We start from the raw sequence: 27468 nt of genomic DNA on the forward strand, positions 1-27468 counted from the left end.
TAGATCCACTAGTAGTATAATAGCATATCTGGGTCATGGGACCTATAAGATTGCTACATAAGACACTTGCCTCAGAAAACATTAATTTAAAAAGAAAATCAGGAGAAGAGAGGCATTATAGGCCAGATATAGAGCAATTATAGCTGGAGCTATAGAACAAAAAGAAAAAAGGACTATAAGGTAAAAATCCATATAAATTAACAATGCTAATCATTAATCTTTCACTGAATACGCCACCTCCATACTCCTAGCAGAGACCCACAAACTGAACCTTGCTATAGAGACTTTGTCTACTCTCAATATAGAAATAAAAACTTCACTTAGCGGATTAGAAAAGATTGAATCCCCAACGAAGAGTGTCTTCAAATAAGTCGAAGAGAAATAAAAGATTTGCTATACAAATATAATGAAGTAGAGGAAAATCTGGCAGAAGAGAAATGTACGGTGACATTAAAATAATGTATGGTCTCTATACAAATCAAAATGATTGACTTATAAGACAGGATGCACAGAAATACTTTAGGATCATGGGCTTCCCAGAAGACAAACTAAAAAAAAAAAAATCACAACACATTATGCAGTTTAAATAATAAAGGGAAACTGAATTAAAAAATGAGTATATGTATTGAAAGAGTTGTATAAATAGAAAGAATCTGTAAACTGCTTCCAAAAAAAAAGCCCTATGCTTCAAATTCCAATATACACAATGGTTAAACTGAATACAGGGACAAAAATTTCTGAAAAAGATCTTCAAATATAAAAGAAAAAAAATCTGAATAACAAGATCATTCTGTACCCACAGGAAACTGAATAAGGGAATGGAACAGTATATTCTTAAAAAGTCAAAAGAGGTCAAGCTAAAATCCAAATTACCTACCTTGATTGGAGGAATGAGGAGAAAAGAGAAGGTCTGAAACTGCCTCTGTGAGAAGTGGGATACAAAATTAATTTGGGGTGTGTAGAAGGATTGCCTTGCTGTTGTGAGAGCCCAGTTGAGATTAGATAACATCAATTTGCAATGGAACCAGTCAGCATAGTTGCAAGACTCCTTCCTGTTCTGTTCAGTAGGATATAAGGAGAAGCAAAGTGGGGAGAGGGGAGGAGATGTTTAGGGTTTGACCAGTAGGGTTTGAGCAGTGACAAGAAAAGGGAAAAAGGAAATCGAGGGTAGAGAATAGAGTGTAAATGGTTTGCTGAGGGTTCAAGAGCAGAAAGGAAAGAGAGTGTTCAGTGGGAAGGAAATATTGTAGATCATGGTAAGGATGAAAAATTGTTTTGCAAGGAAGGACACAGCATAGGGACAAGAACAAAAAATAAAGAATCTAAAAAACTCTACTGTAAAATAGACACTGAATAACTCATAAATAAGCTCTCAGATAAAAAAAAAAATGCTAGGTCTACCTTAACTTAAAAGCAAATTCTATTAACCTTGTGAATGGAGCAGGAGAGAGTGTAAACAGACAGGTGTCTCTACCTAGTTCTGAGTCAAAAATCCTGGGCAACCCAAGGACTGGACCTGAGCCTACAAGTGGCATTTCAAGCTAAAAGCAGCTGGTAGCCCTGTAACAAATATGGAAAGAGAAGCAAGTTCAGAAGCAAGCAGTAGCTGTGTGGGTTGGACCTCAGAAACAGAGAAGGGTCTAATTTCTAGCCTCTACCCCAGTCTGAAGCCTGCATCAGTATAACAGCAGGAATCCCAGACAAAAGAGAAGCTCACAACTCTGTCAATCTGAACCAGTAGAGCTTCCTAGCTGGGAATAGTGGCTAAATTCAGGAGCAATCTATCACTGCTCAAATCCAAACCTAGGAATTAGCAGATGTCAGATGAGAAGGGCAGCAATCAGATTTGGTCCTGGTTCGGACCACTTTAGGAACATGGAAAGCTTGCAAGTCCCCAGTCTGAGTTATGCCTAAGATCCTGGAACAACACAAGATTTAATACCCCAGGAAAGCAGCAATAGGACCAGCCTCCAAAAGTGCATAAGGCTTGACTTTACCATAAATTGTGAAAACCACGAAGTAGGTTACAAGAAGGAGCAAACAAAAAATAATCTCACCATCAAAAGCTATTATGGTGACAGAGATGCTCAAGACGTAAACCCATAAAGAGATCAAATCTAAAATATCTATAAGAAAAGTCTCAAAGAAAAATAGAACTTGGGCTCATATTCAACTAGATTTCCTGAAAAAAAATGAAGAATTTAAAAATAAATATACAAAAGAGGTTTTTTTAAAGTTTTTAATTGATGAAATGAGAAAACCAGAGGGGGGAAACGGAAAAGAAACAAGATTAATGGAAGAAAAACTTGGAAAGAGAATTATCACAAGAAGCAAAAATAAATGGATAAAACTCTCCCCAAGCAACAACTTCTCTGAAAATTACAATGGAATAACAGAAACCAATGACTCCAAAAAACATTAAAACAATGTCAAAAGGCTTTAAAAAAAATAGAAGAAAATGTAAGGTATCTTATATCTCCCCCCACAAAGACCTGGAAAACAATTAAGGAAAAATAATTCATGAATCACTGGACTATCTGAAAGTCATGGTCCCCACCCCCAAAAGAGCCTAAGCTGCATATTTCAATAAATTTTTTTTGGGGGGCAAGGGAGAAATGAAGGTTGATGTCTTTATTCTCCAGGGGTCTATCATACCTAACTTTTCTAAATTCTTATTCATCTCTTTAACTTCTTTCTTTTTTAGTGGTAGATTTAGACTTACATTTAGGTCTGAGAAAGGTAAATTGAAAGAAAAATTAAATGAATTATAGTTCTGCTATTTCCTCCTGTAATTAAACTTTTCCTTCAAGAATCTAGATGCTATGTAATTGGGTGTATGTATGTTCAGTATTGATATTGTCTATGATATCTTTTAAGAAAATGAAATTTCCCTGATACTCTCTTCTAATTAGGTCTGTTTTTGCTTTGCTTTGTTTGAGAACATGATTGTCATTCCTTTTTTTTTTTTTTTACTTCAGCTGAAGCATAATAGATTCTGCTCCAGTCCCTTATTTCAACTCTATGTGTGTTCTGTTTCAAGCGTGTCTCTTAGAAACAACATATTGGTTTCACATCTTCAGGAAAGCTTGAAAGTCCTCTATTTCACTAAATAGCCATTTTTTTTCCTCATGCAGAATTATGTTCGGTTTTTCTGGGTAGGTTATTCTTGCTTGTAGTTCTAGCTGCTCCTTTGCATATCATATTCTAAGCCCTCTCCTCCTTCATAGGGGTGGGAACTAAATCTTGTGTGATCCTGACTACAGCTCCACAGTATTTGAATGGTTACTTTGTCTGCTTGCAGAATTTTCTCCTTGACCTGGGAGCTCTGAAATTTGGCTACACTAGTCTTCAGTTTTCATTTTGGGACTTCTTTCAAAAGATGATCTCTGGATTCTTTAATTTTTACTTTGCCCTATGGTTCTAAGATATCATAAAAGTTTTCCTTTTTAAATTTATTTTCTTAAAATAGAATATCTAGGCTCTTTTTTTCTTTTATCATGGCGTCCATGTAGCTCAATAATTCTTAAATTATTTCTCCTCAATCTATTTTGCAGATCAATTGTTTTTCCTGAGTTATTTACTATTTTTTTCTCTTTTTTTCAGTCCTTTGAGTTTATTGCTTTCTAATATATCATGAAGTAATCCTACTTAAGCAACTCTAATTTTTAAAGAATTTTCTTCAGTGAAGCTTTGTATCATTTTTACTATTTGGTCAATTTTGATTTTTAAGGAGATATCGTCTTCAGAATTTTGTTTATGCCTCTTTTTTATCAGATTATTAATTCTCTTCATAATTTTTTTCTTTTTTGGAGGGGGGAGGGCAGGGCAAGTGGGGTTAAGTGATTTGCCCAAGGTCATATGGCTAGTGTTATGTGTCTGAGGTTGGATGTGAACCCAGGTCCTCCTGACTCTAGGTCTGGTGCTCTATTCTCTGTGCCACCTAGCTGCCCCCATAATTTTCTTATATTCCTCTCATTTCTTTTCCCAATTTTTCCTCAACCACTCATTTGATTTAAAACAAATATTTTGCTCTTTTAAAAAATCTTTTTCTTTAGCTCTTCTAGGAATTCTTATTGGGTTTGTGGGGGAGTCTTTGCTCATTGGCATTTCCAAGTCATTTTCTTCTTCTGAGTTTGTTCCTTGAGTTTCCCTGTCACTGAAGTAACTTTTTATGGCAAGAGTTTTTTTTTCCTCTTTTTTCCAGCCAAATTCTTGACTTTGAACTTTATATTAGAATTGGGCCATGTTTGTGGGGATATCTGGCCTGAGTTCTAGTCTTTTATGTCCTGATACTTTCAAAACTCGGTGTGGGTCTCTAAGATTTTGGTGCTTCCAAAGTATGATTTAGGAAAAGGTCTGGTCACTATCCTCCTGGTCTGAGCTCTGGTTCTTATCCAGGTAGAGCCCCCTACTCCCTCATAACTGCAATCACTACTTGCCACCCTGAAGCTTCAACCCAGAACTGGATAATGGGCAACAAAGCTGCCAACTGGCACCTGATCCTTCACCCAATGCTAGCACAGGGGCTCTCTGAGACATCTTTTGCATCAAATATTCACTCCTTACTGTTACTCCTTACTCCTTGATACTGTTATCAACCTATAGCAAGTGCTGCTTCACTCCTGGCTAGCCCCACTCTAATGTCTGCAGACCTCTCTTTCACTCTTCCTAAGCTGCCCTTGGCTCGAAAAATGACTCACTATTACTTTTCATTAGTTCTTCCACTCAGAAATCAGTTTCATAGGCTTTCAAAAAATGTTTTTTATTCATTTTGAACTTCAATACAAAAAGACAAAATAAAAAATGTCCAGGTACACAGCATAACATAGATGATTAAATATAAAAGCATGAATTTCTATTTCACACCGTTACTTCTTTTGAAAAACTATGTTAAAAATTACCAGTGCTTAGGGGTGGCCAGGTGGCTCAGCGAGTAAGAGCACCGGTTCCAGTGTTGGGACGACCTGGAGATCGAATCCCGGGCTCAGACACTCAGCACCACACCCAGAAATAACTGGCCGTGTAACCTTGAGCAAGTTGCTTAACCCCAATTGCTTAAAAAAATAAAAAATAAAAAATAAAAAAAATAAAGTGAAAAATTACCAGGGCGGCCAGGTGGCTAATAACTGGCCGTGTAACCTTGAGCAAGTTACTTAACCCCAATTGCTTTAAAAAAAAAAATTACTACATTTTATTTTCAAAGCTACTCTGCTTTTCTGTACTTTCTTCTAAGTTTTCTTTTGTTCTCTGCTGTGTACTTTTTTTTTTCTCACTCCCCACCTCATCCTGGAGAAAGCTACCATTAGACAAAAATATGCGTATTTATATAAAACCATACTATTCATTAGAGGTGTGGAACTTGCAGCCTCAAGGCCTTATGTGGCCCTCTAGGTCCTCAAGTGTGGCCCTTTGACTGACTACAAACTTCACCAAAAAAAATCCCCTTAATAAAAGGATTTGTTCTATAAAACAGATTCACCCAAAAGGCCTTGAGGCCACAGGTTACCCATCCTTATTATGCATAATTCCATTTACCAGTTCTTTCTCTGGATGTGGCGGATAGCATCTCCTTCAAAGGCCCCTTGTAGTTGATTTGAGTACTAATGATACTTCAAATGACTTAGTCATTCAAAGCTATTCTTAGAACAATATTGCTGTTATTGCTTACAGCAATTGGTTCTGCCTGTTTCACTCTTCACTATTTCATGCAAGTATTTCCATGTTTTTCTAAAATCAACCAGCTCATCATTTCTTATAGCACAGGAGGATTCCATCACAATCTTATACTACAATTTGTTTAGCCATTCCTCAATTGAAGGGCATCCCCTCAATTTCTAGTTCTTTGCCACTACAAAGAGAATTGCTATAAATATTTTAGAACATATAAGTTCCTTTTTCCCTAATCACCTTGAGAAACAGACCTAATAGTGGTATTGCTGGGTCAAAGGGAATACAGACTTTTATCATTCTTTGGGCATAATTCCAAATTGCTCTCCAAAATGGTTGGATCAGTTCCATCAACAGTGAATTAATGTCCCAATTTTTTCATCTCCCCTCCAATATTTGTCACTTTCTCCTATCATTTTAGCCAATCTGATAGGTGTAAGATGAGATATCAAAATTGTTTTAATTTGTATTTCTCCAATCAACAGTGATTTATGATTTAGAGCACTTTTTCATATGACTACATATAGTTTTGATTTCTTCATCAAAAAACTGCCTATTCATATCCTTCAACTATTTATTAACTAGGGAATGACTTATATCCTTATAAATTTGACAAAGTTCTTTATATATTCGAGATGATATCTTTTTCTGGAAAACTATAAAAATTCTCCCAATTTTCTGTTTTCCTTATAATCTTGGCTACATTTGTCTTATTTGTACACAATCTTTTTAATTTAATGTAATCAAAATTATCCATTTTACACCTCGCAATGCCCTTTATCTCTTGTCTTTACATAAATTGTTCTATCCATAAGTTTGATAGGTAATAAGTTCCATTTATTATAAGAAGTTCCACGATTTTCTCATGATAGCTCCCTTTATATCTAGGTCTGAGTTACAGAACCTGTGGCCCTGAGGCCACTTGTGGCCTTCTAGGTGTTCAGGTACAGCTTTCTGCCTGAGTCCAAGTTTTAGAGAACAAATCCTTTTATTAAGGGGATTTGTTCTTTGAAGCTTGGATTCAGTCAAAGGGCTGCACTTGAGGACCTAGAGGTCCACATGTGACCTTGAGGCACCAGGTTCCCCATCCCTGATCTAGGTCATGTATCCATTTTGACTTTATCTTGCTAAATAGTATAAGATATTGGTCTATGCCCAATTTCTGCCAGACTTCTTTCTACCTTTCCCAATACTTTTCTTTATCAAATAATAAACTCTTATCCCAAAAGCTTAAATCTTTACATGTGAAATGCAAGGTTACTATAATCATTTGCTACTGTGTATTGAATGTCTACTTTGTTCCACCTTTCTATTTCTAGATCTACCTTTCTATTTCTTAACCAGTGCCAGATAGTTTTGATAATTATTCCCTCACAATATAGTTTAAGATCTGGTACTGCTAAGCCTCCTTCCTCTACCTTTTTCTTTTTCATTAATTCCTCTGAAAATCTTGACTTTTTGTTCTTCCAAATGAATTGTTAGTATTTTTTTCTAACTTGGTAAAATAATTTTTTTTGGTAATTTAAATGGGATGGCATTGAATAAACAGATTTAGGCAAAATGATCATTTTCATGATATTGGCTCTGCCTATTCAGGAACAATTAACATTTCCCAAATTATTTAAATCTGACTTCATGTAGTTCCTGGATTTGTTTCAGTAGGTATACTCCTCTAAGTATTTTATACCATCTACAATTATTTTAAATGGGGTATCTCTTACTATCTCTTCCTGCAAGGTTTTGTTGGTAATATATAGAAATGCTGATAATTTGTATGGGTTTATTTCATATCCTAATACTTTGCTGAAATTATTGTTTCTGCTAACTTTTTAGTTGAATCTTTAGGATTTTCCAACTATATCATCATATTGTCTGTATATGACATTCTTAAAAGTTGCTATCCAAAGGTATGCTGGGAGAACTTGGCAAAAATACTCACTCTCTTGGCTCCACCGCCATCTATTTCAAGAAATCTGATACAGTGAACAGAACAAGAACAATTTATACAGTGACACAAGAGGGGAAGGGAATAAGCATTTATATGGCACGTATTATGTGCCAGATAATGTGCTAAATGTTATTTACAACTATTATCTCATTTGATCCTCCCAACAACCCTGAAAAGTAGGTGCTATGATTACTGCCATTTTGTAGTTAAGGAAACTGTGGCCAGGGTTATACAACCAGAAAATGTCTGAGGTTGGATTTGAAACTCAGGTCCTTCCTGACTCCAGTTCCAGTATTCTACCTACTACACCACCAGCTGTCTCTGAAAGATTTATGAATTCTGATCAGTGTAATAACCAACTAAAATTCCAGAGGATTAATGATGAAACTCACTACTCACCTCCTGAAAGATAAGTCAAGGTCTCAGAATACAGTATGAGACATGTAAGTTTTTGGGACATGGCCAATGTGGAAATTTTTTTGTTTTGTTTTGTTTTGTTTTGCTTTTTGGAGAGCAACTGGGGTTAAGTGACTTGCCCAAAGTCACATGACTAGTTTTTGTGTTAAGTGTCTGAGGCCAGATTTGAACTCAGGTCCTCCTGTCTCCAGGGCTGGTGCTCTATTCACTGTGCCACCTAGCCACCCCTTGGAAATTTGTTTTGCTGACTATAAGTTTTTGTTAACAGGGATCTTATTTTTCTTTTGTTCTCAATTACAATGGGAGGAGGAGGAGAACAGATTTTCATTGACAGAAAAAAAATGAAATAATTTTTTTTTAAAAAATCATATACTTAACCATACACCTAGGGTAGGGGTAGACATTACATTATGTATAATTAAGTCTGAAATAAGACATCAGCAAGAGGAAAACTTCCACCTTCTGCCATCCAACCTACTAAGTATAAAATGATAAGCCAGGTACATTTAACCAAGCAACCAATCAACAAGTACCTATTAGCATTAAAGCACAGTAATCACCCCCTCCCTCATTCAATCAACTCTAATGGCTCCTTATCCTCTCTAGGATCAAATATAAAATCTGTTTAACATCTAAAGAATTTCATAATCTGACCCCTTGTGACTGTTCCTGTCTTCTTTTACGACTTACCTCTCCCTCCAGGTACTCTGTGATATAGTGACATTAGTCTCCTTGCTTTACCTTGAGCATTACACTCATCTCCTGGGCAAATATGTCTGGCCCCCATGTCTGCGACTCTCTCCCTCATCATCTCCTCCTACTGGCTAGCTTGGCTTCAAGCCTCAGCTAGAGTCCTACATTCTGCAAGAAGCTTTTCCCAGTCGTCCTTAAACTTAGTACCTTCCCCTAATTTATCCTGTCTTGTTTGTACAGAGCTATTTGCATGTTGTCTCCCCTATCCGACTGCAAGCTCATTAGACTTCAAAGAAGAGACTGATTTTTACCTTTTTTGTATCCCCAGAGCTTAGCACTGTGCCTAGCACATAGTAAGTGCTTACTAAATGGTAGTTAATTATAAGAGAAAACAAATGGTGGAAGGAGTGTTCAGTAGGCTCGCTATATATAATATGGGGGGTAGGGGAAAGATGGGGAGAAAATTTGTAACTCAAAATCTTGTGGAAATGAATGTTGAAAACTAAAAATAAATAAATAATGTATAAAAAAGAATAAGCCTTCTGTAATTTCTACTGATAACGTCCTAGCTTTGAATCACTACCATAAATCCCTCCATTTCCACAAATAAAAAGACATGGCTTAGCCATTTAATAAAAAAAAAAAAATGGTAGTTAACTGAGATTAGGAAGAAGGTAAGTGGCACGTTGGATGAGAGTTGAACTTGGAGTTAGGAATAAGAGTGTTCAAATGCTATCTGTGACACTGCACAAGTTATCTAACTTCTCTTATAAAACCTCATCTATAAAATGGGAATAATAATAGCATCCACCCCACAGAGTAGTAATGAAGATCAAATGAACTCATAAGTAAATTGCTATGCTCTAGTTATTACTAATATTTCTAGTAGTGGTTAATACCAGGAAGAGGAGATACCAAGAGGTAAGTTAAACTGTCTTCTAGTAGTTTGTTTTCTATTGGGGACCACTATGCATACACGTGCACATATAAAATATATAAAACATAAATATCAGTTAATTTGAGGTGGAGGCAATAGCAGTTGAGGGATGAAGTCTCATGTAACAAGGGCCAGCCTTGCAAAGGCATGGAGCTGAGAGACAGAATACAGGACATAAATAACAGCAAGGACAGTTTGGCTGAGCTGAATAATGCATAATAAGACCAGGAAACAAAGAGCTTTCAATGCCAGAGGAATATGTATTTGATCCTAGAGGAACCAGGGAGAGATTAACAGACACCAAGCAGGGAGAGGCATACTCAGACTTCTACTTTAGGAATGTTACTTGTTAGGAGAGAATTAAGAGGAACGACTTGAGGTAGGAAGACTAACCAGGAGATCAATGCAATAATCCAGGCAAAAGGTGATGAGAACATGAATTACAGTAATAGAGCTAAGAGCAAAGAAATGACTACAGATGTGATGGAAAGCATAGAGGTAGAATTGACAAGACTTGGCAACTGACTGGTTTTGTGAGGTGAAAGAATGTGATGGCCTGAAGATGACTCTGAGGTTGTAAACCTAGGAGAGTGGCAGGATAATGGTATCCTTGACAGAAACCAGTAAATTAGGAAGAAGAGTGGGTCTGGAAAAAAGATTCTGTTTTGGACATACTGGTTTGCAAAGACGGCTATGGGATATTCAGTTCAAAATGTCCACTAGGCAGTTAGTGATGTGAGTTTGAAGCTTAGTAGAGAGAAACCTGCGTTAAATAAATAAATCTGAGAGATATCCATATAGAAATCCACCCCATGGGAGTTAATGGGGTTACTAAAAATATACTATAGAGGGTCCAGAGGACAGAGCCTTGTCTTGGGGTACTCCAAGTTAGGGAATGCAATATGGATAATTATTCAAGCAAAGGAGGCTAAGAATTGATCAGAATGCTAAAAAAAGAACCAAGAGAATAAGATAAGGAAAATCAAAAGAGTTATTTGTAACTTAGTGGACAGTATGGTCAATAGGTTGCTACAAAGAGGATAAGGATTCAGAGAATGTAATCTGATTTGACAATTATGCAATCACAGCCTTGGCCCTGAGATAACAAAATAATTTTCCTCCTTTCTTTACAGAAATGGGGAAATAAGGATTAGAAATATTATCTATTGCCAGCCTTGGATGAATGATATAAAATGAGAGCTTGAAAAGACAGGAAGGTCAAAGGGCAATTTTTTAAGGATGGTGATACCTAGATGTGCTCTCAGACAGAAGGAAATGAAGCAGTAAGCAGGGAGGATCTGATAATTAGAAAGAAGGGTAGGGTGAGGACTGTAGGGGCAATCTACCAGAAAAGCTGGGATACTGGATCAAGAGGACAAGTAGAGGTTAGCCTTGAGGAAGAGAAGGGTCACTTCTTCATCAAAGACTAATGTAAAGGAGAAAAGAATGGGGTTTAATGTCAAGACATCTGCAGAATGAGAGCAGGGAGGTAAATGAGCTCACTAGAAATGGCCTACATTTTCATATAGCACAGACGTACTTAGCTCCACTAAAGACTTAATATATTTACTATGTAAGGTCACATTACTAATTCAGAATGATTTCATACTGGACAGAGCATTAAATTAAAAGAGCTGAGTTCAGATCCTGCTTCATATACTTACCTGGTTCTGAGAAACTGGGCAAATCTTCTAACCTCTATAAGCCACAGTGTCCCCTTCTATAAAATTGGGATAATAATTGCTCCCATCTCACAGGGTCATTGTGAGGATCAACAGGACAATGTATGTGGAAATGCTTTGCAAACCTTAAAGCAATTATATGGCAACTACTAATATGACTGCCATACCGTGTTTCCCCGATAATAAGACCTATCCCGAAAATAAGCCCTTCCCTTACTGTGTAAGATTCCTCTAAAATAAGCCCTCCCCCGAAAATAAGCCCTATTGAGATTTCACCGTCCCCCCCCCCCCGTGAAACGCACGCCGCACTCAAGCTGCATCCAATCAGAGCTGCAGCAGTGAGCGTGTCATCCTGTTCTTCCCCAGTGATTTGTTTATCAAATAAAGGTACATTTTTTTGTTCACATTTACCTGTTTATTAAAATTGCTGTCAATGTTCATTAAAATAAGCCCTCCCCTGAAAATAAGCCCTCTGGTGTTTTTCTGTCCAAAAAAATTAATAAGACAGTGTCTTATTATTGGGGAAACACGGTAGTTCTGTTTTTATCAATATTGGTACTAACCTCAAAGATACAGACCATAACCCCACTTTCAATTCAATTAGCATATGCTCTCTAAACTTATCAAGGCTGGTTCTCAGATGACAAACATACAGTCCATCACCCTAACCCTGCTGCTTCTGTAATTTCATAAGACCTACCAGAGCTTGCACTCCCTCTCAGTGGCAAGGACATTCAAAAACCCAGGGATACCTCTACGACATAAGGCAACAGATTGATGCCTTTAGCAAACTTGAAATTAAAGAAAATTATAACTAGAAAGTATTAATTTCCCAGGGACAGCTATGGAGGAGACCATAATTCCCAATTATACTCAGTCAATAAACATTTATTAAGAGACTACTATGTGCCAGGCACTGTGCTAAGCATTGTGGATATAAAAAGAAGCTAAAGATGGTCCCTGACCTCAAGTTTTAGGGGCATAATGAGTTTGGTTCTAGACATGTTGGATTTAAGGTATCTACTGGATATCCAGCTCGTGGATGTATAAAATGCTGTTGGAGATGTGAGACAGGGTCAGCACAGACGTTGGGGCAGAAAAGGTAGATCTGGGAATAATCAGCACTGAGATAGCAACTAAAGTCATAGGAGCTGATGATGAGATCACCAAGTGAAGTAATATAGAGAAGAACAGAAAAGGACTCAGGGCAGAACCCTGAGGGTCACCACCTATGGTTAGAGGACATGATCTGGAAGGAGATCCTGCAAAGAATCCCTGGCTGCCTTCTCTTAAGGAACACACGTAGTAAAAGATGGAAGGCACATCTGGCCAGAAAACATGTTGGTTTCTCCTCTCACCTGAAGCTAGAAATCAAGCTGTGAAGAAGGAAGTAGTAGACACAGGGCACAGAAATAGCTGCAAGTAGCAGTTTTTCCAAAACAAAACAAAATATTATCAGAGCAAAACCAAACTGTTTGGAACATAAACCACTACTTATTTTATGTTTAGAAAAGAGTTCAGTTTTCTGATATTGCCAATCATTGCCCATTCCTCAAATATTCTAAATTACATCTTTACTTCCATTATTTTTTCATGAAGGCTTAAAGAAAAATAGAATTCCACTTTATAATTACATACAACTTCCATACCACTAATACTAACAAACCAGTTAAAAGTATTGCTTAAAGAAAACACAGAAAATAAGTGGTAGCAATAATTTATTAGCTTCCCAGAAATCACAAATGAAAGATAAGGACAGCTATCCTACAACACATCTAATGTCTTAGAACTGGGCTTTCATTAAATTATCCTTTCATAAGGCCTTTTTTGTTTTGAACACTCTTAAATGTAACTGGGCTCTATTTATAAACAGATACAAACAAAAGCAAGATCTCAGATGTATTTCAGCATAAATTGAATTGTGGGAGGGAGGTAGGAGGAGAAGACATAGCCAGCTTAACTCATTTCTGATGAGAAAACAGTGGTACTGACTGGTACCACACTCCAGTGTAAGTGAACAAGCACATGACTAGGGAAGTAACAGAAGCCACCAAAGAAAAAAGTCTTCTCTTAAAAAAAAACCAGAAACAGAAAAACTAGGGGAAAAAAAATTCATGAATATTTATATTACTAACTAAAAATCAATGTTAAGAGTCTTCGGGGAATTCTAATAATATGACAGAAAGAGTGATCCAGATTCATGTACCAGCTTCAACATTTAGAAGCTGTGTGACCATGGCCAAGTAAGTCATAACCTCTCTGAGTCTGTTTCCTTATCTGTAAAAATGCAAACAATAATATTTCTGCTCTTTACCTCACTGGGTTTTTGTGAGGAAAATTATCTATAAACCATAAAAAGGTATGTACAAGCTATTTATGAGTTCTAGCTTTTTAAACTTTTTTTTCAATTAGCATTTATTTTTCTCTCCCTAAGACCTCATTTTGCAAGTTGAGGCCATCACCTCTCTGTCAAAAGGTAGGCAGCATGCTACATCATTGCTCCTCTGGAATGGTGGCTGGTAACTGAGTTGATAAGAATTCTTAAATCTTTCAAGATTGTGGGCCTTTACAATGTTGTTACAGCATAAATTGTTTTCTTGGTCCTGCTCATTTCATTCTACATCAGTTTATGAGTTATATATGCTGGCAAACTCCAACTTGAATAAACTGAGAGATTTTACCAACAATAAAATTCACTTGAGATTGTTAGACACTTGTTACAACAACCCTACACTCCCTCCCTCACCTACCACAAAAGGGACTTTCTTCAGCACTGCTTCTGACCAACATAGGCTTAAACACAGGAAAGAAACAGATCTTATAATCCAACTAACTGCTTGGAGTTTCAGAGCAAATCCTCCAAGTGACACAAAATATTTTGTTTGCACATCAAATGTTGCTTTAGAGGATCAAAACACATCCCAAAGAATGCTGTTGGGAAGCCCATTAAGAAAATATTTCTTTTCCTGTAAACTCTAATTGAAAATATGTTCATTAACACAACTTTACTTTCAAAAGCTGTATGGCCTCCAAAATAGCAGGTGCTACCAAGTAAAGCTATCTACTCATTAAAAATAAATCCGAGAAAGCATCTGCTATTCTGAAATACCCAGCAAACCACTTTTCCAAATTGACAACATATTGCCAAAATCTTAGTGAGTTTCAACAACAACATTCTGCTGCTAGAAAAATAGGTGGTTATAGAAAAGAAAAACCTCCTTTCTATTTCTGCTCTGAATTGGGTCTTCCTTTATTTATGTAAAGTATATAAATGTTGAAAATAATCTAAAAGAAATCACAGATAACTATGTATAAAAGGGGAATTTTTAAAAAATCAAGACAACCCTTGACTTGAGCCTTCATTAAATTAAGGAAACCTATTAGGATTTTAAAACACTGTTAACAAATTAATCCCAATCCCCTTATCTTAATAAGTGAGAAAGGACCAGAAAGGGAAAAGTATTATCTAAATATTAATAATGTAAAAATGAAAATAAGACTCATGTAGAAGAAAAGGAGACCAAAACAAAATAGAACTCTCCTCTCCACCCAGCCCCACCCCCACCTCCACTACAATAAGTGAATTATCTTTACTTCCCAAAGATGGATCCAATCTGCACAGTCAACCACTTTGTTTATGCCAGTTAGAGTACTCACTCTCAGGCATCGGCAGCAGAGGGCAGGGCACTCAATCCTCCAAAAAGCAGGATTGTCACTATGATGAAAGCAGAGTGGTACAGGGGAAGAAACAGTGGCAGAAAGGAAAGGGGCTGACTACCTGCAGCTCCTAACAAAGGAAAATTGTGACTCTAAGCAGCCGGGGTTTCCCCAACAGGAAAGCTACAAGCAGAGCAATCCTTTCTACCACCCACCAGGACTCAACACTGACAATGCAAGATAAAGACAAAAAGACCAGGCCTCTAATTAATTATAAACAAAGTGAACTTAAGGAACTAACCATTGAACCATGAAAGGGTACATCACAAACTTTATTAGAGCCCTGAGAAAAGCAATTTATGGGGCTACTTCCTCTGGACACATTCCTGATCACAAAGATTTTAGAAGTTTTAATGAAGTTTATGAAGGAGGTTGCCAGACAATTTAAAGAGAAAGGACAATCACAAAAGAAAGAGAACCAAAGGGGTTAGAAAAGGCATTTGCAGAGATTTAGAGTAGTCAATACTATAATGACCTCACAAAATTCCAGGATTTTCTGGGTTCAATTTTAATTAAATCACAATTGAAAAGCAAGTTGCCAAACTAATTTCCCATTCCAACTGTCTAAAATAGTTCATAATGCCACTAAAAAGAAGTGCATTATCAGGCTTGTGAGATCAAGTTCAAAGATTGTTCTCCAACCAAACACAATGCCCCAAATGTGAAAGGTCCTACCTCTCTCTAGCCCCTTCCAATCAATGATAAGGAGTTATGTAAAAGCAACGATAAACAGCCAGGTGGCAGAGTGAACAGAGCAGGGGCCCTGGAGTCAAGAAGACCTGAGTTCAAATTTAATCTCAGATATTTCCTAGCAGTATGACCCTGGGCAAGTCACTTAATTTCAATTGCCTCCAAAAAGAAAAGGAAAAAAAAAAACAGACATAAGAGTCTTTGCCTTCAAACAAGTTCTTAATTGAGGCCCAAAATTCGGACAAAACAGGCATTAAGAACCTACCACATACTAAGTACAAGGAACACAAATATAAAAGTAAAAGATGAGCCCCTGACATCTAGGCAGACGGACCCTAGAGTGACAAATATACCCTTCCCCCTCCTCATGTTGGGTCACCTACCTATAAAAGTTTTATTCAGAAAGGCCATTTTTATAAGCACAGTAAAGACATCAGAAACTATGCTGTAGGCAGAGCTATAACCAAAATTATGGCCTGTATAGTTTCTATATGTCTAAAAAATAAAAATTGGCTAAAGAAAAACAATTTTACTAAAATTTTTTTTACCATTACATAAGCACATGCTACACATGACCACAGCCATAAAGCTGCTGGATTTTCAAGAATTACAATTTACTCATGAAGCTAAAGAACTAAAGAAAATAGGTCCTTTGGCAGTAGGAGAGAAGTATTAAACCTCAGTTCTCTGCCCTGAATTCCCCCCTCAGCATTCTGAGCCAGCTTCGCTGGTGCTTCTCTGCATATAAACCAAAGCCCCAAGCTAGGCATCTTGGTGTCTGATGGTGGAAGCTTCTAACCAGCCCAGAAAGCAGAGGAGGAGACTAGAGTGAAGCCAGAGGACTACAGATGAAGGATTTCACTGGGTTGCTAGTCACCACAGCTGCAACACAGCTGGGTCCCATCATCTTTCATATCTTCATCAGGTAAGAGAGATAGCCCAAAAAGAAAAAAAAAAAAAGAAAAAAAAAACAATAGAAAGAAGGAGGGGGAGTGCTAGAAAACCTAGAAAAATACCAAGAACAGAACAAAAAGGTCAGAAAGACCAGACCAGTTTTGAACACTACAGGTTGAGTTTATTATATACTTAAAAAGAAAAGCAAGATGTACATAATAGAAATCTAAAGTTTCAGGTACAATCCTCTTTCTGCTCGACTATGTAAATGAAAATGATCATTTTATTTGGCATTTGCTAAGTTCAGAATAAAAATAAATTTTAAAAATAACAAAAGAAAAAAATGAAATTTAATCTAAAAAAATAGAGCTTTCCTGAAAGATTGTCACCTCTAACAATCTGCTCCCATTCCCTTTCTTCCCTTGAAGTTCAAGCTCAGCCACAAGACTTCTACTTCCTCTTTTATAATTAATTCAAAAGTAAGAAATAGCAAATGGCCACAGGCTAAATAAAGCTAGGTGAATGCCAAGCTGCCTAAGAGAAGGACTTTAGTCTGTATGACCTTAGTCAGGGGTGGTCCAATGGAAAGACAGTTGGACTTGGAGAGGAGGGTTCAAAGTTTATTTCACTACAGAAACAGAATTTCAGAGTGGGAACAGACTCAAATTGGTCAGTCCGGCCAATATCTGGAAATGAATGCCCACTCTAACAAACCCAACAAGTCTCTGCTGGAGGATGTCTAGTAAAAAAACCCATGATTTCCTAAGGCAGCCCATTCCAACTTTGAATAGCTCATAGTGAGGAAGGTTTTTCCTGACTTCAAACCTCAAGCTATTTCTTTGAAACTTCCAACATGTCTCCTGGTTCTGACCTCTACTGCCAAAGAGAACAGATCTACTTGCTCATCCATATGACAATTCTTTAAATGCTTGAAAAGAGCTAATATATCCCCTCCAATTCTTTTCTAGGCTAAATGTCTATAGGTCCTTCAATGGACACTCACATGACATAGGCTCAAGGCCTTCCACCGAGTACTCTCCAGTTTATCAATATCAAAATCCTTCTGAAATTATGGTACCCAGAATTCAACATAATCCTCCACATGTGGTCTGACCAGAGCACAGAAGACCTATTACTTTCTTCAAATTCAAACTGTATAATCTTTTGGGCCTATCACACTAACAGATCACATATCATACTAACAACTCAAATCAAGTTTACAACTCACGAAAATCCTACATCTTTCTCAAATGGCTGTTTAACCATGCTTCCCCATTGTATATTGTACAACTGAAATTTGAAACAAAATCTAAGACTTTTATCTTTATTCCTACAGAAGTTCACTCTTTAAATTAGATTCTAGGCCATTGAGATAGTTTTGGATCCTACGCCCATCATGAGAGTGTCTGCTATTCCTCCCAGTTTTGTACCATCTGCAAATTTGACACGCGTCCAATTTTTACCTTTACCCAAGACATTGATAAAAATGTTAAACAACTCAAGGACAAGAACAGACCTCTAGGGCATCCAACTGGAGACTTCTAAACAAGCTGCTATTGGCAGTTACTCAAAGGCCAACCACTCAACCATTTTTGAATTCTCTACCTTCTCCAGAAGAGCATGAGATTAACTTTTTTTTTTTTGCTTTTTTTTCTGGAGGGCAATTGGGGATAAGTGACTTGCTCAAAGTCACAGGGCTATTAAGTGTGTTAAGTGTCTAAGGCCAGATTTGAACTCAGGTCCTCTTGACTCCAGGGCTCTATTCACTGTGACACCTAGCCACTAGCCCCATGAGATTTACTTTCAAGTTTTTCCAGAACATCAGTAAATCCATTCCCCTCAACTACCAGTTTAATAAAATTATACCATATCAACAATTTTTTTTAAAAGGTAGTTTTAACTGACCTGCTGTGGATAAAGCCGTACTGGCTCTCTACGATCACTACTGCCTTGTCTAAAAAATCACAAACCATCTCCTTAATCCTGTTACAGATTTTTCTCAGAAATCAAAGTCATATTAACTTGGCTTAGAGCTTGCAAATTCTATTCGCTTTCATTTTTTAAAAACTGCAATGACTTTTACACTTCACCAGTCCAGTTTACCTCTCTGATTCTCCATGATCTTTTAGTTATTACTGACTGTTGACTCAGGCATCACATTGCCAATTTTTTCAGTGACCATGGCTATGATTCATCGAGGTCAGGGGACTTGAATTGATCAATGGCAGCCAGGTACTCTCTTATCATCTCCTTCCTTGGCTTGGGTACCAACTCCCTTCCCATGAGCCATTTTTGCTATATTTCTTTTTGTGCCCATGCAAAGGTCATTATTATTTAAGTTTATGTGTATTAGTTAAGAATCCCAGGCCGAAGCAAAGAAAGGGGTAAAGGAAAAGGAAGAGTTTGGGGAAAAATAAGGAGGGAGAAAAAAAGAAAGAGAAAAATTACAATATATAATAAAGTCAGAAGGCTACCCATAAATTACTTAAGTGACCTATCATAGAATCTGCCAAGCAGAGTGAACAGTAGAGGTCCAAATACACATAAGAGCCCTCAAAGTCATTCATAAATAAAAGTTTACATTCCTACTCCTTGAAGCAGAAGAAAGCATGCAGGCCTAACTAGGCTGTTCCCACATCTGACTCTCTTTAACTTCCTGGGGGAGGGCATCTCCCGAAGTCCTGATCTATATCTTGCCACTGGACCCTGATGGTTCCAGAGGAGAAAGTGAGGCTGGTGATTTTGCACAGCCCTCCCTCACTAATCTAATTCACTTGCATATCAGGGCATCACCTTCCTGAAGTCATGGTCCTCTTTGAGAACAAAGGACAAACAACCTGTGAGCATGAGCTGTTTCACTGGGGACCCAACTAGTCAACACAGCTGGCTCCTTCCTTCCTTCTTCCCCTCCTCTACCTCTGTCCACATAAGGTATCGTACCCTTACCTGTGGGTGCTCAGCCCAAAGGAATGTAAATTTTGATCACTGAAACCTTGCAAGATACCTTGGGGTTTACAGATTAGATTTCTTTCTCAGGGACCATGCCTTAAAAACCCTAATCACTCTAGCTTTCATTGATTGGCCAACAATAAGCCCCACCCCAAGTCCTGTCACTGTTTGGGCCCTGATTGCTCAGAAAGAACATAAATAGTAAGAGAGGGCATTCTTTTGCCTCATTTCTTACCTAGCCTTAATCACTGAATAAGCATTGCCTCAGTCAAATTGAGACCTGGGAAAGACCTTAGCTTAAAAAGGTCACAGTCTCCCACTACACTGGGGCCATTTCCAGTCGGCCTGATCTATAATCTTACCACACAACCCAGATGGCTCCAGAGGAGAAAGTGAGGTTGATAACTCTGCACAGCCTTCCCTCTTTTAAATCCAATTCACCTGCAAGCTACCTCCCTGATGTCAGGATCCTCTTTGAGAATGAAAAACACCACCACGTTCCTGGACCTAAACACTCACCCTAATTCCTTTCTTCTCCTACTCCACAAATCAAAGAGGGATTCCCTACAGATGATGATGTCATCCAGCTGCTTCAGTCTGCAACTGTCATTGTGCTGACTGAATCTGCCCGAGGGCTTCTTAAACTTTTTCCACTCAAGACCCATTTTCACATTTTTTTCATTTACTGTGTGGCCTGATGGTATGGCCATGTGCAGTGCAAAGTGTACATGCTTTGTACCAAAGAACCAAGGCTGCAGTGAAGTTGTCTAATGCAACACGAGTACTGCCAAAAACATCTCGGATTTATTATTTGTTTGATTTTTAACTAATTTTTGGTTGTTGTACATTCAAAAACCTTTTTACTATTGGCAAACTTTTCATGACCCTATATGGGGTCTCAATCCACAGTTTAAGAAGCACTGCCCTAGAGCAAGAGTTCTGAACCATTCTTGCATTGTAGACTCCTCCAGCAGTCAAACAAACTACGAACCTCTTCTCAAAATAATGCTTTTAAATGCATGAAATACTTGTGATCATAAAGGAAATCAATTATATTGAAATATAATTATCAAAATATTTATTAAAAAGCAAGTTCATCACTAATATATTGTTGGTGGAGTTGTGAACTGATCCAGCCATTCTGGAGAGCAATCTGGAACTATGCCCAAAGGGCTATAAATAAGTGCATACCCTTGGCAGAATCAAGATGGCGGAGTAGAAACAGATTAAGGAGAGAATATTACAAGTAGCCAGGAAGAAACAACTTGAATATTGTGGAAACACAATCAGGATAACACAGGATCTGGCAGCTTCTACACTGAGGGATTGAAGAGCTTGGAATATGATATTCCGGAGGTCAAAGGAGCTGGGATTAAAACCAAGAGTCACCTACCCAGCAAAACTAGTATCATGTTTCAGGGGAAAATATGGTCATTCAGTGGAATAGAGGACTTTCAAGCATTCTTGCTGAAAAAACCAGAGTTGAATAGAAAATTTGACATTCAGGTACAAGAAGCATGAGAAGGTAAACAGGGATAAGGAATCATAAGGAACTTATCAAAGTTGAACTATTAACATTCCTACATGGAAAAACAATAATTGTAACTTATGAAACTTTTCTCAGTAGTTGAAGGGAATAGAAATATATATATGTCTATATATGAGGGTATATGGTCATATGAATACATATGTGAATGTGTATATATATGTTTACAGGTATACATAGATAGAGGGCACAGGACTAATTTAACAGGAAAGGATGATACCTAAAAGGCGAAATTAAGAGGTGAGAGAGGAATATAATGAGAGGAGATGGGGAGAGACAGAATGGGGTAAACTATCTCATATAGAAGAGGCAAGGGAAAATGGTTACAATGGAGGGGAAGAATAGGAAGGCAAAAGGGAATGAGTCAACCTTACTCTCACTGAATTTGGCTTGAGGAGAGAATGAAATACACATTAAATAGGGTATCTCACCCTACAGGAGAGTAGGAGGAAAGGATGAGAGGGGGGGATGATGGAAGGAAGGGCAGACTGGGGGGAGGGAAGTTGGAAGCACCCACTTTTGAAATGGGACGGGATCAAAGTAGAGAATAGAACAAGTGGGAGGTGGGATAGGAGGGAGGGAAATATAGTCAGTCTTTTACAATATATCTACTATGTTATTGTTTTGCATTAGCCACACATGTACAACCTATACTGAACTGCCTATCTTCCCAGTAAGAGTGGGTGACAAGGAAGGAAGGGAATGAATCTGGAATTCAAAGTTTTTAAATCAAGTATTTAAATATATATATATATATATATATATATATATATATATATATATATACTATTATTAATACTATTTTACATGTAATTGGGAAATAAGATATACAGGCACTGGGGCATAGAGATCCACTGGAAAAGTCAAAAGGGGTATGGGAGAAAATATGGGAGAGAGCAGATTGGAGGAGGGGATATCCTGTGGGACTGCTATTTTGGGGCAGTGGGTAGGGGAAAAACAGGGAGAAAATTTGTAACTCAAAATCTGGTGGAAATGAATGATGTAAATCAGAAGTTAATAAAGAATTTGAAAAATTAAAAAAAAAAATAAGTGCACACCCTTTAACCAGCAATACCACTTCTAGGGATATATCCCAAAGAGATCAGAGAAATGGGAGGACCCGTATGTACAAAAATATTTATAGCAGCTCTTTTTGTGGTGGCAAAGAATTGGAAATCAAGGGGATGCCCATCAATGGCTGAACAAGTTGTGGTATATGAATGTAATGGAATACTACTGTGCTATAAGAAATGAGGAGCAGATGGACTTCGTAATAACCTGGAGAGACTTATATAAACTAATGCTGAGCGAGAAGAGCAGAACCAGGAGAAATCTGTACACAATCATAGACACAACGTATATGTGACAACTAACTTCAATAGACTGGGCTCCTTTCAGCAATGTAAAGTTATAAGACAACTCCAAAAGACTCATGATAGAAAGAGATATTGAGAGAAAGAGATGTGGAGTCTGAATGCAGATTGAAACAAACTACTTGCTGTGTTTCTTTTTCTTGTTTTGTTTTGTTTCCTCTTTCTCACTGATCATTCCATCAGTTATAATCCTTCTTTACAACCTGAATAATGATGAATGTGAAGAAATTTGTAGTGTGCATATTCAAGTGCATGCCGCCATGATGGGGGGGGGAGAATGAGGGGGAGAAAATTTGAAACTCAAGGGACTGTGGAACTGAATGTTGTAAACTAAAAGTAAATAAACAAATCAATTTAATTAAAAAAAAAAGTTCATTACTCCTTATTTGATAAAACTACATGAAAAAATTGAAGGCAATCTGGTAGAAATTAGGGAATTACCAACACCTTAGACCACACTCCACAATACATTCTAAATGGATATGTAACCTTAATATTATTAAAGATCATACTACAAATAAAATTAGAAGAGAAGCAGATCACATACCACTTAAAGTCTTTACTTTAAAGGAGATGTATTCTTAACCAAACAAGGCCTAGAGACAATTACAAAAGATAAAACATACAATTCTAATTACATGAAACAAAAAAATGCTTCTTCACAGACAATTCACCTAGGAAAAGAAAGGAAGTCATCAAATAGTGAAAAAAAAAATCTTTGTATCAAATTTCTCTGATAAAGAATTTCACATACAAGATATATGTACAATTAATAAATACGTATTAAGACCAATAGCCATTCCCCAATAGATAAGTAATCAAAGGATATGAACAAACTGTTCTAAAAAAATTCTGAAGTGGTAACAACCATATGAAAAATGTTCCAAAATGACTAATAAGACAAATGCAAATCAAAACAACCCTAAAATTTTGCCTCACATCCTGCAAGTACAACAAAACATGATAATAGTCAAAGCTGGTGAGGCTGTGGGAAGATAGGCAGACTGATATATCGTTTTTGTTAGACTTGTCAATTGGTACAACCATTTTGGAAAGCAATTTGGAATTATACAAAGTGACTAAAAACACTGAGATTCCATTGCTGAGCTCATAACCCATAGGAGCCAATGAAAAGAAGAAAGTCCCTATAAATGCAAAAATATTTATAGCAACACTTTTTTGATATCTGAAAATTGGAAACAAAGTAGATGCCCATCAATTGGAAGAATGTTTAAACAAATTGTATGTGAATGTAATAGAATATTACTGTGCTGTAAAAAAAATGTAATAAATATAGAGAAGCATAAAAAGATCTACTACGTGAACTAATACAGAGTGAAGTAAGGAGAGGCAAGATAACAATACACACAGTGATTACAATAGAGTTAATGGAAGAAAACTACACACACACACATAAAAAAAATCTAAATTTTGCAAAATGATAAAGAACAAGCTAGACTCAAAAGAAAAGATTTAAGAAGATGTGCTTAACTCACCCCTTCAAAGAAGTGGGAGTCCACAGGTGTTGTATACTGTGCATGTTTTCAGACTTTTTCAATGTATTCATTGGTTATGCAGATTTTTCCTTTTTCTTTTTTTTGTCTTTAAAAAAAACTGTTATTTGGGATGGCTTTCTAAGGGATGCAAAGGAAAATGATGATGATGTAAAAAACAAAAGATATTAATAAAAACTTATTTTTTTTAAGTTTACAGACCCCTGCCCTAAAAGACTGCCTCCTAAAGGAAATCTATAATCGCTCAAGAGAGTATGACCTATTCTAAAAAAGACAAGCACATGAAAAATGTCTCCAGGAAAGGTTATGATATACAATTGAATGGATAATCCACACAATTCATCTGTCAACACATATATCTTGGATAGCCACTACAAATGGAGGAGAGCTGGCTATATATATTACCTTAGGTAATGAGATTGTACAATTTATAGATGAGTTTCCTCACCTGTAAAAGGAGGAAGCTGGACCATATGATGTCTGAGGGCTCCAGAAAAGCCATATCTACTATCCTATTATCTTATAGCTACTCTCCCTCCCCTCTCCCCACTCCCCCATTGTAATGGGAATGTAAATTTTAAAGATCTTCCCTGCCCCTAGGTTAAAATGAACCTGGAGCCTGGGGTGGGAGGCTTGTTTTTCAGTAGATACTTCTTGATTGGCCAGTGAGTCAATAAGGTTGTTACATTCTCTGAGCCAGGAGAAGGCTATATAAGCCCTGATGTGTAGCTTTGTTTTGGGGCTTACTTTGAGAAGTGTTCTGTGATTTGATGAAACTCTGGGCTAGCTGTTGTCCAGAGGCCCCTGGCTTTGAAACCCAGATGTTGTTTGGTATGGATGTAATGGTTGGACAGTTTGGAAATCTGTCTACTTGATCTGTTTCTGTCTTTATAATTCTGTCTGTATATTCTGAAGTTTGGGGTGCTGACCTTTTTACCCTGAACTAGGTAAACGATACATGTTTGACTGATTAAAGTAAGCTTGTTAACCCATTTTGAGTTGCTTTCCTTTATCAAAGCAGATCTAAGAACCTGTATTGGCAGACACCCTGGGGTGTTTGCTGCTACACCCATCCACACATTTCTTTGTGAGAATCTGCCAACATTTGTAAAAGGCACCTTTTGGATGAAGGACAACGGGTAAGCAGTGAGTATTCGCTTTCCAAAAGTCTGGAACGGTCAATAGCTAGAGCTAAAAACTAAGTCATGAGTTGTTGGGTCTTAATACTTCTATGGACTTCCTTTTGTTTACCATAATTCTCTCCATTTCTCTCTGGAAAGAGGGGAGCTTAAGGTGAGCTAAAATGGAAGACAATTAAATTCACATTCACCCTTTTTAATAAGGTTTACAACCTTCTTCTAACTAAAGAAGTATTATTACAATTATGACCTGTTATTGGGACACCCATGTGCAACGGGAATTTTTACTTCCTAATAGCTATAAAACTCTAATTTCTACCATACTTTGGCAAATAACTTACATGTATTAAGCATATATAGTATTAGTATGTGTAAAGCAAAAGAAATTCTTGCCACATGTAGTTATAGTCAAGTAGGGGGATTCAACACACATACAAAGTCATATTGCAAAACAGATAATGCTAATTGCTTAAGTGAAATAACAGGATGCTATTGTGAGGTCTAAGAAAAAAAGATTAATTCTGGCTGGGAGCATAAGGAATGGCTTCATGGACTGAAAGAATGTAAGGTACATATTTTGCCCAACAGTAATAAACATTCCTGTCATTCTGTCAAAATCCTTCCTATTTGGGAGGGCATGTTAGATAAGTTTTGAAGGAGAGAGGGATTTCAACAGAGACAGGAGAAAAGGGCATTTCAGGTACAAAGAATGACAGGAGGCAAGAAAATATGGTTCCTGTACAGGATGACAAGTAGCAGTAAGTGGTTGGAGCATATAGGGTATAATGGCAAGTCAAGTGGCACCAAATGGAGAGGGCCTTGAAAGCCAGAATAAGAAGTTAAGGTTTTATCTGGTAGGTAATAGAATGGATGAGAGGAAGGAAAAAGTGGAAATGTAAGTCTGGCTAAGGGGCTGATGCAACAAGCCCAGCTGTATTTGGGTCACGACAATAATAACAGAAAAGGGAAGGATGGACATTAGAAATTTGGAGGCAAAATTGATATGAGCTTGGCATTTGATGGATGGGACACATAGGAGAATAGGAAGTGTTGGAAAACCTACATTTACAAAATGTAAGGGTCTGATTATATTATCTCTAAGGCTCCTCCCAGTTCCCAATCAAAATACATGCAGATTTTTTTACCCTATCTTCCCCAGGATTCTAAATTTTACGCAATTTCCCTTTTTACAAAACCAGGACACCTATGCTTAACATCTGCACTTTAAATTAAGCTCAAGAAAGCAACAGTTACTACCACCTAGTAATACGGAGGACTTTAAATAGTTAGCATTCTTCTAACACTCTCCTGATATTATCACCTACATTAAGACAGGCAAACAAATGCCACATGCTGTGGTCAACTATGGCCCCTGAAGCAACAGGACCAGATAGTATTGCTATTACATTTCTATCTATATAAGGTATCACATATCTACCTATGCAGAAATAAGACAAATGTAAATGCCTCATGACTGAGTGGACTGCCTGAGTAGATGATCAAGGCAGCCTGAAAGAATGATGGAAACATGCTTTGCCAAACAGCAACAAACATTCCTGTCAATCTGTCAAAATCCCTCTTCATATTTTTTTGGCATGTTTCCATGCAGCACACATTAGTTTGTGATCTTCAGATTATCTGTATGATAAACGGTCTGTCTGCACTCAAGAGATGGATGCCAAGGCTCAATCCACCGGATGCACCTGAGAACAAGGTAGAAAATGTGAGGAATTAAGAAGAGGTGGTATCAGGCTCAGCACTTAGGCTCTCAGTCTAGAAAAGGACCCTTTTATGAAAACATTCTAACTTTTCTTAATGGACAAATATTTGTAAGCCTACTTTAAGACACTATAGTCTTTGAATACACAAAGCATAAAACCTAGTTTATGCCATTAAAGAGCTTATAATCTGATTGGGAACAATAGATACACAAGTGGAAAAACTAAGAGCATTCCCTATATATGTTTATATATGTGCAAAAGATGACATATATACATACATATGTAGAAATAATATACATATTTATGTATTATGTGTAGACACACTGTGATAGTAATGGCAATTAAAGATTCCCCTGTATTGGCTTGGTTTTCAAATTGATTGTATTAAAACCCAGAGTTTGTTAATCCCACCTGTGGGATGGGCTTGTTGATGTGAAAAGAAAGTCCTGAAGTGGGAGGAGCTGGTGACGTAGATTTGGAGAGACACTGGAGAGAGGCGGAAGATCTTTTTTTTGGAAGCAGCACCTCGTGGAGAGAGAGAGAGACTAAGAGGATTGCTGGTGGCCGCTTTGAATTGCCCT

At 37.3% G+C, this 27468-nt stretch overlaps 1 protein-coding gene across 11 annotated transcripts in view; it reads right to left on the reverse strand.

Annotated features, from left to right (window-relative positions):
- Positions 1–27468, reverse strand: part of LOC138146396 (ubiquitin carboxyl-terminal hydrolase 54-like) — a 129299-nt gene that overhangs the window by 72008 nt on the left and 29823 nt on the right. For 2 of the 11 annotated variants that reach the window (XM_069068232.1, XM_069068238.1), the window contains one exon: positions 24010–26869. The exons of the other annotated variants lie outside the window; for them this stretch is intronic. The gene's annotated coding sequence lies outside the window, so the exon portion shown is untranslated. The remainder of the gene's footprint in view (positions 1–24009; positions 26870–27468) is intronic. 11 annotated transcript variants of the gene reach the window in all.

Source organism: Petaurus breviceps, unplaced genomic scaffold (assembly GCF_028583685.1).
Source record: "Petaurus breviceps papuanus isolate PSGF00001 unplaced genomic scaffold, PetGlider_PUasm1.0 90762, whole genome shotgun sequence".
Lineage (NCBI taxonomy): Eukaryota > Metazoa > Chordata > Mammalia > Diprotodontia > Petauridae > Petaurus > Petaurus breviceps.